This window comes from Muscardinus avellanarius (assembly GCF_963383645.1).
Source record: "Muscardinus avellanarius genome assembly, chromosome: 2".
Taxonomy (NCBI): domain Eukaryota; kingdom Metazoa; phylum Chordata; class Mammalia; order Rodentia; family Gliridae; genus Muscardinus; species Muscardinus avellanarius.
The window spans coordinates 25305910-25319225 of record NC_137787.1 but is presented as its reverse complement, the minus strand read 5'-3'; the positions used below and the strand labels follow the sequence as shown (position 1 = coordinate 25319225).

General features: G+C 35.1%; 1 protein-coding gene across 1 annotated transcript in view; it reads left to right on the top strand.

The window, feature by feature from the left end:
- SPAG16 (sperm associated antigen 16) overlaps positions 1 to 13316 on the top strand; it is a gene marked incomplete at both ends in the record, with an annotated part of 820178 nt that overhangs the window by 63027 nt on the left and 743835 nt on the right. The gene's annotated exons all lie outside the window — the stretch shown is intronic.

Sequence of the window (13316 nt, the reverse complement as noted above, 5' to 3'; positions counted from 1 at the left end):
ATTATACTACATTTTCTTTTGCCTTATTTCAACCGATTTTTATTTTTTACTTTTTATCATTTTATTTTCATAAAATGCTTTAATTTATTTTATACTTTATTGGTGTATTGTAACTGTACATCATAGTGAGGTTCAAAGTAATACAAACACACATGCACATATCACTTAGTGTATCTTCCTCCGCTTCCCAATCCTCTTCCCCCTCCTTTCTCTCCATAATGTTAGTGAGACTGATAGTGATACCTTGATATATGAACACAGCATTATTTGAACTGTTTCCTTCATCAAGTTTCCTTTATACTCCCAACCTCCTTCCTCTATCCTATTGATCTCTCTCCATATTCATAATGGGACAGTATCCAAGTATCATTATCCAAGTATCATTATAATATGCTGATTTCATTATCTTTGGGAAGATTCTCAGGAGCGCTATCGCTAGGTCATATGGTAGTTCCATTCTCAATATTCTGAGAAACTGCTTTGATTTTCTTAGTGGCTTTACTACTTTGCAGTCCCAATAACAACGTAATAGAGTTCCTATTTCCCCACATCCTTGCAAGCATGTATTATTATTGTGTTCTATTTGTTTTCTTGATTACTGCCATCTGAAATGGAATTGCAATGCAGTTTTAATTTGCATTTCTGACTGCTAAGGATGTTGAGCCTCTTTCCATATATTTTTGGACATTTGTACTTCTTCTTTGAAAGAGTCTATTCAGATAATTTGCCCAATTTTTAGTTTTTATTTTTTTTCGTGTTAATCTTTTTAAGCTCTTTTGATATTCTAGATACTAGGCTGGATGAATAGGTGATGAAGATCTCCTCCCATTCTGTTGAGCTCTCTCTGTACAATCTTAATAGTTTCCTTTGCTATGCAGAAACTTTTTAATTCAATGCTATTCAATTTGTTAATTTTTATTTTAATTTCCTGAGCTTTTGAGATCTTACTGAGAACGTTTCTATCTTCCTTCCAATTTCAAAATTTCTGGTCTAATTTCTAGGTCCTTGAACCATCTTAAGTTGACTTTTGTGCAGGGGAGAGGATAGGGCTTAATTCTGTTTTTCTACATATGGATAGCCAGTTTACCCAATAAACTTTTACAACTCCACTTATTGAAAGGCTGTTCTTTATGTCTAGTGTATGTTTTTGGTGCTTTTATCAAAGGTCAACTGGTTATGGATATGGGACTTTGTTTCTGAGTCTTCTATTCTGTTTCATTGGTGTGTCTGTTTTTGTGCCAATACCATCCTGTCTTTCTTTTTTCTTTTTATTCTTGCTTTGTAGCATAATTTGAAGTCAGATATTGTGATGCTTCCTGCATGGTTCTTATTGTGGAGAATTGCTTTGGCTACTGTTGAAAGCCAGCTAGTCCACTCGGGGCACGAGTTTGCTCGCGGTCGAGAGTCTCAGTAAAGATGGGGAAAGATAGGGTGACGTACTATAGATTCTTATCTGTAGCGGTTCTTTCCTAGGAAAATAATCCTATGATCGGCGCTTTTGAAAAAGAACCTGACATGGATCAATGCTTCTTGTGCAATTGAACACTTTATTTTGGACACAAGATTTTTTATATATTCCCCTCTCCCAGTGAATTTCTAGTAAAAAAAAAAAAGTGCAAAACACCCAAGGTACAAAGGAGAGATACACATGCAGATTACCAACCCTGAACAAGACAAAAGTAAGGCCTGGGATATCCCAGGTCTTTATGATTGAGATCAGTCCCATTATCTCAGGTGGGCCTTGTGCTCTGGAGCCCAGCCCCCTTTGGCCTTGCAGCTGCAGAGGCTTCTATTTGGCTAAAAGTCACACCCAAAATCACTTGAAGAGTCCAGTTTGTTTTTTAAGGGTTTTCTTTAACCCTTTCGGAGCTCTCATTCCTAGGGCTTAGTCCAATGTCCTCCTTTTTATATAATGGGGGACGAAGTCCGAGATTCCAGCTTTCATATAGTTCCTTTATGATGATTTAAGGAATTTCGATGAATGTCTGCTGGATTTTGTCTGCAATACTATCCGCTGTCTGAAAACTTAAACAAACTCATGACACAGTTTAGCAGGTAAACACCAAGAAATAACATGAAGTCTTTAGATTTAGTTGTCAGATATATTTCTCTAGCGGCTAAGCATTTTTCCTCAAACGATAGGCTTATCTCTCACAGTCCTGATCTTTCACCACCGGAGCAATTTCATGTGGAGCGTTAAAAGAATCATTACTAAAAGAATAATAGTTATGAAAGAATATCTAAGAGTGGAGAATACTTTTGGCCAGCGACCACACCTTCTCTCGGGGCTTATTTCTCACGTTGAGAATCGCCTATGGACTGCATGAATAAGAATGCAGATGCCGAGAGGGCGTGGCTGCAGCTGGTATCTGCAATTCTGGATCACATTTTTTATATGAATTTTATAACTGACTCACTACCTCTGTGTAAAAATGATATGTTGATATGGATTGCATTGAATGTGTAAATTGCTTCTGGAAGGATGGACATATTGATCATGTTTATTATATCTATCCAAGAATATGGGGGTTCTTTCCATCTTCTAAAATCTTCAATTTTTTTCTTTAATGATTGATAATTTTTATTTTAGAGGTTTTTAACCTCCTTGGTTAATTTCTAAGTTATTTTATTTTACTTTTGGTGGTACTAGGGATGGAATCCTTCTACCTTTGGGCTACACCCCAGACCTATTTTATATCTTTTTTATTTGGAAACAGGGTCTCTTAAGCCAGTGTGTCTGGCTTCGAACCTGCACAATCCTCCTGTCTCCGCCTTCCAAGTTTGGGGATTACAAAGATTAGGAAATCTTTAACAAACCTAACAAAAAGAACACACTCAAATCTCAAAAATAAGAAGTAAAATGGAGCTATCACGCTGGGTGTGGTGGTACAGGCTTGTAATCCTCAGGCTTGAGAGGCAGAGACAGGAGGATCGCACAGGTTCTAAGCCAGCCTCCCTGGCTTTAGAGACCCTGTTTCCAAATAAAATATAAAATAGGTCTGGAAGTGTAGCCCAGAGGTAGAAGGGTTCCATCCCCCCCTCCAAAAAAAAAAAAATGGAGCTATCGCCAGAGGTAATGTAGAATTTCAAAACATTATTAGAAACTATTTGGAAAACATATTCTCCAATAAAATAGAAAACCCCGATGAATTTTCCAAGTCCTTAGACACCTGCAACTTACCTAAACTGGACCAAAGGAGAGAGAAGAAAACCTAAACAGACCAATAGGAAGCAAAGAGATCAAACAGTAATACAAAGGTCTCCCATCAAAGAAAACTCCAGGCCTAAATGGATTCCCAGCTGGATTCTACAAGACCTTCATAAAAGAACCAAGTCCAATATTCAAATTATGCTATGAAATAGAAAAAGGAGGAAAACAACCAAACTAATTCTAGGAAGACAGAATCATCTTAATCACCAAAGCAAATGAAGATACAATGAGAAAAGATCAATATTATAGATGAACATAGATGCAAAAATTCTCAACAAAATATTAACAATTCATATTGAAAACTACATCAAGAACCAGAGATATGTTGAACCAGGGAAGCAAGGCTGGTTCAACATATGCAAATCAATGACCATAATCCACCACATTAACAGAGTAAGGACAAATATTGTATGATTATTTCCAAAGATGCAGAAAAAGCACTTGAATATCCAACACCTACCTTGACATCATAAAGGCTATATACAATGAACCCAAAATCAAAACAAAAGCATTTCAGTTCCTAATAGCAAATAATATGTCTCTCTGTTTCCTCTTGCCTTTGTTCTAGTCATTTTCCCTCATTGTTTACTTTTTTAAAATATTTAACAAAGGACTAAAAGAATTCATATAAATGACTTGTTTTGTTTTCCTCTCCCATTGCATTACTATTCCGTGAATGATTTTGTTGATTATAGGTACCATATACATGCAAATATCTGTAGATTGGCAAGCCAGCACCTTCTCCTATTCTCCAATTATGGAGGAATAGGTAGAAGGGGAGCTTTATCACTAAAAATAAAGTAGCATCCATCTACATTAAGCCTTCTTGTACTTAATGAATTCTGACTCCCTCTGCTTTGGATAATCTGTCTTTTTCTATTCCATTTACCTTCTCTGTATTGATATGAATTTAAGCTTTCTTGTTCCTACTGCTATTTCAATAATTGGCTGATAGGATGGAGCCAAAGACAGTACATGTATCTAATCTCTCATATTGAACCAGAAGGTAGACACACACACACACACACACACACACACACACACACACACACATACACACACACACACACACACACACACACACGAGTAGCACTGATTTTAAATCCTAAAAATTTAGGTGGATTATTAATATTTTTATTTTAATTTATTTTATTTTATTTTATTTGAGGTACTGGGGATGGAACCCAGCGGCATTCTACCTCTGATCTACACCCCAGCCCTATTTTTTTTCTTTATTTTGAAATGGGGTCACTCCAAAGGTCCTCACTAAGTAGCTGAGGGTGTCTGCGAACCACGATCCTCCTGTCTCAGCCTCCCAAATGCTGAGATTACAAGCGTGCTACACCACGCTCGGTTAGGTGAATTATTTTAAATGAAGTCACTTGTAAATTTCTGTGGTGACAAGTTGTAGCACATGCCCTGCAGCACACGAACAATGAAAGTAGTTGTGGATATAACAACAGATACCACCTGCTAACATTGATTGAACACATCTCATGTGCCAGGCATTGTTTTGAGTACTGACCATTTATTAATTTCATTAATATGCACAAAAATCCTGTAAAGTTTATATAATTAACTCAATTAGCTCTGTTAACTACGTGTTATAGATTAAGAAACTGAACCTAGGATAATTAAGAGACATGCCCCAGGTGAAACAACAACTAAATTACAGAGCCTAGATTCAATTTGTAGACTAGACCTGAGCCTGCATGATTAATTTTATTACTGCTGTGGTTAAAATGTTACAATCTCAAAAAAAAAAAAAAACACACATGTTGAAATTAAAAAAAAAAAAAAAAACCTAACTGGTTGTTTTATGGTCACTAATACCAAAATAATTTTTTTTATTTAAAAAAAAATTAGTACTTTTTTTGGAACAGTTGCTTAAGTGAGATGTCAATATTACTTTTTGTGGCAAGAACTCCAACCTAGATTTACTACCAATACTACCACATCCTAGTTCTGGGATTTATTTGTCTTTTGGGCTCTTCAGTTTTCTTTTCTATACATGTTCATTTCATTCCTCATGATATACTGTATATATTAAGTGCTAAGTCCCAGGCACCATTCTAAAAGTGTGGAAGATAACAATGACCAGTAGACAAAGTGATTTTTCTTCGGGGAAAATATATTCAAGTAGGAGACACAGTCCATAAGTGAATATAAACATAATATAGATTTTTGCTTCCAGCAATGAAACTAGCTCATTTCTAAAGCACTTCCTTCATTGAGAACTTGAAGTCTGGGAAAGATAGAAAACATCTGGTAGAAGTTATGGGCGAGCTTCTCCACTAGTGAGATTTGCAGGAGTCAAAATCTGGAGCAGAGAAAAACCTAAACAGGTGAATAAACCAGGTGAAGCTACCCTTGTTCCCAGTTCCAAAGAGTGTTTAAAAAGGCTGGGTAGTTGGCAGGAAGCGGAAGCTGAGAGAGAGAAACCAGGTTTTCAGCGACCAAAGTTAGAGGGAAGAAAGGCTTACAACGAGGCAAACCCCTGGCTCGGGATTGAGATACGAAATGTTAGCAGAGAAATGAGAATCTATCATTAATAGACCAGGCCCCAAACGACTGAATGCAGATTTTGAATCAGGTAAGAATATTTAAGGTGACTTTTCCCTAGCTAGACAAATGCCAGAAACCAGAGAGCATTTTGATGATTGGAAGCTGGGATAGGGACTGTTGGAGATATGTGGATAGAAACAGAGGGAGGGGCCGAGAAGTAAACCAGCATAGGTCTGGCGGCGATGCTGGTCCTGCTGAGAGTATGTTGAATACATGATTTCGGGGTCCACATTGGATTGGGAAGGAAGGTAAAGCTAGAGAGGATACATAACTTAGAGCGCAGGAATGGCTTTAAAGCTGGAGGTCATGGCTGACTGCATGCGGGTAGACATGATTGAAAAGCTAGTTTTTCTAGTTAAACGGTGCAAATGATGACTAAAGCAAATTTCAGAATATGACAAAGTCAAGGAGTTTCTGGAGTGAAGGAGAAGACAATTGAATAAGAAACCTAGAAAGGATGTGGCTAAGGTAGTTGGAGGATTACCAGAATTTGGAGGTTCGATTGCTAAGAATGCTACCAGAAACTAAAATCTAGAAGTCAAGGCCTCTCTAAACTGGATATACAAGGAAGACTATTTAATTATTATTTTCTTTAATAGAGTTTTAACAGGTACTGGAAATTGATCCCAGGGACATTCTGCCTCTGACCTACACCACCAGCTCTATTTTATTATTTTTTATTTTGAGACAGGGTCTCTCTCACAAAGTTGTGGGAGTCCTTGATAAGTTATGGAGGCTGGATGCAAACCTGTGATCAATCTTCCTCTTCCAGCCTTCCAAGTACTAAGATTGCAGGCATGAGCCATCACAGTGGATACTTCTCCAAGTTTTTATTCTCATCCCTCAGAAAAAAATATTATTTGAGGAAAAAGTATTTTCTATACTTTAAAATTTCAGACAAGTGTTGAGAAAACTATAAATTTCATAGTTCTTAGTTTATTATCATTATAAGCAAATTGATATTCTTTCTAGTAATTTTTGACAATGAAATAATGACCGGAGCTCAGAGTGTAACATCTGGTACTCCCTCTGTCAACTAAAAATCAATTAGAATTTTTAATTATTTTTGTGTGACATCTGCATAGCAATCTGATTCCAAGCCAAATTAAATGGTTCTTTTGATAATGGTGTAAAATGATGCAGTAATAGCTTAAGAAACTATACTTTCCGAGAATAGAGGATTCGAAAATACTTGGCTTGCATTTCCTGATTTGGTTACCAGATTTTATTTATATAATCGATAGTGTACAATTGCTGTATCTCAACAAATTGAGAAACTCAATATCAGGCTCAGATTTTTAATTATATATTTCTTTTAACTCTGACACTTAATTTTCTTATCAAACTGTTTTTGTAGTTGGAAAACAGTTTCAAATAATCCCCACATAATTAATTGCTGATGATATGATTTGCATCCCTCTGGCTTATCTTGAGCCATTGCCAGGGCTTTTGAAACCTTTTGCATGGGAAAGTCAGATGCAAACAGAACTATAATGGAGTGACCAAAAATTCTGGAGACAAAGTTGGATGTTTGTTTTTTCTTCTAATCAACGTTGATTTTAATCAACTCAGGTTTCAGTATTTAATTCTTAATTATACTAAGATATAACAATCATATTCTATTGTGGTAAATTTCAACATATCTGTTTTTCAAGAGAATGCTAGTTTTAAAAAGAAAATGACAACTCTTTCACCAAAATTTACATTAATCTGTATGTAGTTGTTACATGTTGATGTTTGTTGTTTGCATTCTAAATATGATTACATTTTGGTCAACAATAGCCCTTTCATAATGATAAAAGTTCAGCAGTTGTATTCGTGTAAAATTCACTTGAAATATTGCATTATAACTTGCTGCTCTAATTGACTTAGTAAATTTTTAATGTATATTTTGTAATGAACAACTCTGTCTTCTGATTTTTTTTTGAATTTTGAAATCGCTTAATTTTGTCATAAATTTGTGAATATGTTTTACTCGTTCAAAAAAGTTTTGATGATTTCCTAAACATTTCCACAAACCTTGAATAAATAGTTATTCTGAGTAATAGCATGAGGATATTTATAATATATATATATATATATAAAATTTTAAAGCTTAGGGTAATCCAAACTAAAGTCTATCAAACTTTAATGTGCATATTTGCTACTTGGGATCTTGTTAAAAGATTCAGATGAACAGGCAGGAGAGTAAGGTTAGAGGGTCCGAGATGCATTTCTAACAAACTTAGGTGATGCCGGTGTTGCTCATTCTTAGACCATCAATGTGAGAAACAAAGACATTTATAACTTTATATTTTGATACATCCATTTTACATCTAGTAAAACTGAACTTTATCAAGTTTATTAATTTTCTCCAGTTGTTGATAATATACTATCATTCTATCCTGCACATAAACATTTTTAGGAAACCCGTATAATCTTATTTATCCAGTGCTGTGTGCTGGGGCCACAGATAATCAAATTTATAATCATATTGTTTTCCATGACTATTTATTCTTTTGTTCTGTATAAATTAATTTGCCTCTGAACTATGGTAATTTGTGCTCTTTGCTTATAGGAAATTAGGGGGCAGAAAACAATGCCTGGCTTTTAAAAGAGATAAGGAACATTCTATGCCAGAGTTATAGTACTAAGAAAATCTGTGGTGCTAGAGATGTTGATATTTTAGGAGCTAACCATGGTGTTTGAAAAGGGAAGATTTAGAACACGCCAATAAGGACATCATGGGATAAACATCTCCTGTTACATAAACTTGTTCTTGTGTTGCAGGATAATGCTAAGACATACTGGTTGGGTTCATGTTAATCCCTTGCCCTTACTAAACCTTAGCTAAACCTCCTCGGGATCTCCAGTTATAAACATATCAAGGAATTATAAGCTGTATGTGATCTGCTTAATTTTTCTCTTACACAGTTGTTAATTAAGGGACCAATTACTCTGTCCAGCATAGAACAGCAGCTAAGCAATTGCTCTTTATATATACACATACAATATATGTGTATTTGTGTATATGTAATACCCACAAAATAATGGTTCATACCAGTTTCTATAGGGTTCTTTACCATTTTATCTCTGAGGTTAATGCATGTGTAATTTCTAAGCCCTTTACCCTTTTTCTTCTTTGTCTTTCTTATTAGTTCTGTAATCCTTTTGTGTTGATAAAGGGTCTAAGGAGAGCAGCCATTTTTTTGCTTTTTTTACAAACTAAATATCGATGAGCCATCATTATCCATAAGCATGGTATTGAATCTCTAAAATTCTTGTTTATTTATGAAATGGCTGAGGAAAAGAGATTGGATGAATATCTGCCAAGAGTATTTACTCTTCAGGAAACCAAGATATACAAACATTCTAAGTTGAGTGCATTAGTTTAAATATCAAGGTAATACCTTGTGAATTTTATCCTCACAATACAGTCTTCAATAATACTTGAAGTTTTATAGAATTTTAGATATTTTGACTTAATTATGTTGATTTCTTAGAAACATTAAAATAATAGTGTTTTAAATTAAATGGTATTTACTGATTTCTCTTGTGTTTTTCTTGACTTTTTTATTCATTAGAGATCCGTTGTCATAATTAAGTTTTCATTAGCCTACATTGGAAATTATTAGTTATCTTTTGGGAAAGTCTGTTTATAATGACTATGTATATATTTTTATCCCATAACTTTAACTGTAAACTCAGCTTTGTTCTATAATCAGTGTCTTGCCACTTTCTAATTGCTAGGTATCAATATAATTGTATATTATGTTTTTATTCATTCAATTACGCTTTGAATGTGTCCTTCAGCAATTCATATCAACCTCATGATCAGTTCCATTAGTCAGTATGCTGATATATTAGTCAGTTGTGTTGGGGTGCTCCTCTATATTTTATGTGGCACAAGGAGCATACTTTTAGAAGTATAACAATTTTTCACAAAGAGTAGTTGGACTTGGACATCCATCAGTTATGAAGCATGTTTTTTTCTCCCAAGTTATTCTTTCATTGTAAAATGGAATTTCTGGTAGTAGGCCCATAAAACTACTGAATTGATTTATGTTTTTTTATGGTCCACTTTAACCTCTTTTAATTTTTGTTTATAAACCTATTTTTTCAAAGTTAAAAAAACTCACACAATTCAATTTTATTTCTCATCCATATTTAATTATAACATATAATAAATAACACTATAAATAAATCAGCATTATATGATCTTTATGTGAAAAGGGGAATTAAAAATTAAAGATATTTCTCTATGGCAATATAAGCCTAGATAATCAGAAGTATATCCTTGGCCTAAGCAGCTTCATTACCTAATTTCTGTAGCATCTTAGCCTTGCATTCTGTAGTCCAAATTGGACCTGGTATGGCAGATGCTCATCTTTCTCACACCACAATTTATATACCCCATTGGAATCTATAAAATTTATATTTTACAGCTTCTCTTGTTCAAATAAAACTTTGTAATCTAGTGTACTTTTTAGCTACCAATTCTGTTTTTTTTTCCCCAGTGTTGGGAGGTCGAACCCAGGACCTCACACATACTGAACAAGGACTCTATTACTGAACTACATACCCAGCCTGATTTCTCCTTCCTAATGCCCCTCCCAACCCCTCTGTTCATCAGCCCATCTCAGTTCTCTGTTTCAATTTAAATGCTATGGTGCCTGTTCACAGGTTCGCTCTGGGACTTGCAACAGAATACAGTAGATTTAAAAATCCATCATTTAAGATAATTCTGGTAGTGGCAACGATTGTGTTTTTTCAGCTCTTATATTATTCCGATTTGTATTATAAAATTATTTACCAAGCATATTAGAATCATCTTCATTTTGTTCAAGGCTCTTTGATTTCAAAATACAGAGACCCATTAAAAGTAGCTCAGTTATTTAATCATACAACATTAGTTGTGGATGAAGCCCGTTGGTTGTGGAGAGAAGTGCTAGGATATTGGAAGCCATACTACTCTCTCACCCTGTGGTCAAGCAGCTCGATGCTGCATTCTTCTTTATTTCTGCTCTAGCCAATTCTCAGAATATTGTTTACGCTTTTACTCTGAAGTAACCAAATCTTATGGAGTCTCAATAACATATCTATATAATCAAATGTTCTCTCCTGATTCAAACAGCTGCAGAAGAAGAAAGATGAAAGTCATATGATTCAAATAGCCTAAAGACTATTAATGGAAAGAAAGTGATTGCAGGGATGTACTGCAGACACAACCACTGTAATCTGCCATTTCGATTTATATGTGTGTTAACAGTGTCATATACATCATGTGTTCCTTATGTAAAACAAATGGTTTTAAGAATCTTGACTGGTTTCAGTTTTAAATATGATGCCATCTCTTAAAGGCATATAACATAAAGTTATTTAAAGTGTGACTAAATTATAAATTAGCATCACATGACAAAGGTACCAAACCATCTATACTTAACAACTAAAATTATATCAGCTATACAAAAAGACTTTGCCATTAATATCATTATTATTTATCTTATTTTGGCATTACTTTAAAAATTAAATAAAGTTATATAAAGTGGTACAAGTACCTAATATATATGTACAATAAATCCTATTTTATGAAACTACCAAAAAGTCCCTAGGAATGAAGACATTGTTTAAGTTGAAAAGAGCACTTGAGAATGGGCAAATGAACTAACTAGATACTTCACAAAATAAATGGCCAATAAATACATGAAACAATGTACAGCATCATTAGTAGTCAGGGAAACACAAATAAAAACTACACTAAAATTCCATTTAACCGCAAGTAGAATAGCAATCATCAAGAAGTTAGACAACAATAAATGTTGGCTTTGACATAGGGAAATAGGAACTCTTATATACTGTTGGTGGGGTTGCAAATTAGTGTAGTAGCTATGCAAATCAGTGTGGAGATGCCTCTGAAAACTGCAGATGGATCCACCCTATGATATAGCTAGAGCACTCCTGTGTATCTTTCAAAAGTAACTTAAATAATAATATATGCATGTATTATACATGGATCCAGCCTAGGTATCCACTAACAGATGAATAGATCACAAAATAATGGTATATCCACACAATAGAATTCTACTCAACAATAAAGAAGAATAAAATTATGTCATTTGCAGGAAAATGGATGGACATTGTTAAGTGAGATGAGCCAGTCACAATGTGAAGGGTCATATGTGTTCTTTCATATGTGGAAGTGAAGAGTGTATGGGAGTAATCAGGATACAAGAGGGACTTCAGATAGTGGAGGAGAAACTCCAGTGCAATGAAGGATGTATGGGAAGGCAGATGTGGAATGGAGAGAGAATCACTGAAGGAATCATTTTCATGGACATTTTATACATATGTGAGAATACAGCCATCAATCTTGACACTCTGTATGGGGCAAGAGCTGGGAGAGGCAGTGGAGGAAAGTCTACCAAGTGCTGTGTGGACTATGAACTACATTAGGATGTGAGACTATGATGTACCAATAAAAGTATAAAAAATGCCGCCGGGCGTGGTGGCGCACACTTGTAATCCCCGCGCTTGGGAGGCGGAGACAGGAGGATCGCGCAGGTTCGAAGCCAGCCGAGCGCACTGGCTTAGGAGACCCTGTTTCCAAAATGAAAATGTAAAAATAGGTCTGGGAGTGTAGCCCCGAGGTAGAAGGGCTTCCAGGAACCCCAGTACCACCAAAAAAAAAAAAAAAAAAAAAAAAAAGTATAAAAAATGCCACTTGAAAGAAATTTGAGTGACTCAGAAGAGATCAAGATTCTATGAGATTTAACTCATTCATTAATATACTTGGCCTTTTCATATTGCACTTCTGTGTGTGTGTGTGTGTGTGTGTGTGTGTGTGTGTGTGTGGTACTGGGGGTGGAGCCCAGTGGCTTTTCTAACTCCGGGCTATCCTCCCAGACCTATTTTATACTTTATTTGGAAACAGGGTTTCACTAAGTTGCTTCAAACCTGTGCAGTCCTCTTGTCTCAGCTTCCCAAGCGCTGTTATTACAAGCACGTGCCACCACACCCGGCTGAATAACTGTATTTCTTCTACAGTATCTTCTCTAGATAATTTCCATTGTAATACTATATGAGTTTTGATTTGTTATAAAAATTCATTTCTTTCCTAATTTTGTATTATAAAAAAGAATTCAGCTGGGCATGGTAACACACTCCTCTAATACCAGTACTTGGGAGGATAATACAGAAGAATCACAGATCCAAGACTCACCTCAGTAACTTAGTAAGATTTTTAGGAACCTAGAGAGACCCTGTTTCAAAACAAAAAAATCAAAAGGACTTGGGGTGTTTCTCAGAGTTAGAATTCTCTTGAGTTCAATTTCCAGTACCAAAAATAAACAATAAAAGTAAGTAAAATAAAAAAAAAAAATTTGACTCTAGTAGAACCTCATATGGATCTTAACAGGTCTAATGCATAATACAGGGCTGTATTTCACAAAGTGATGGCGGCCATTTTACTGATTTCTCTCCAAGAAACCAGCTGCCCAGAGGCTTATAGTTAAAATTTATTTACAAAGAAAATCTACCAAATAAATGGCAATTCTCTTTATAT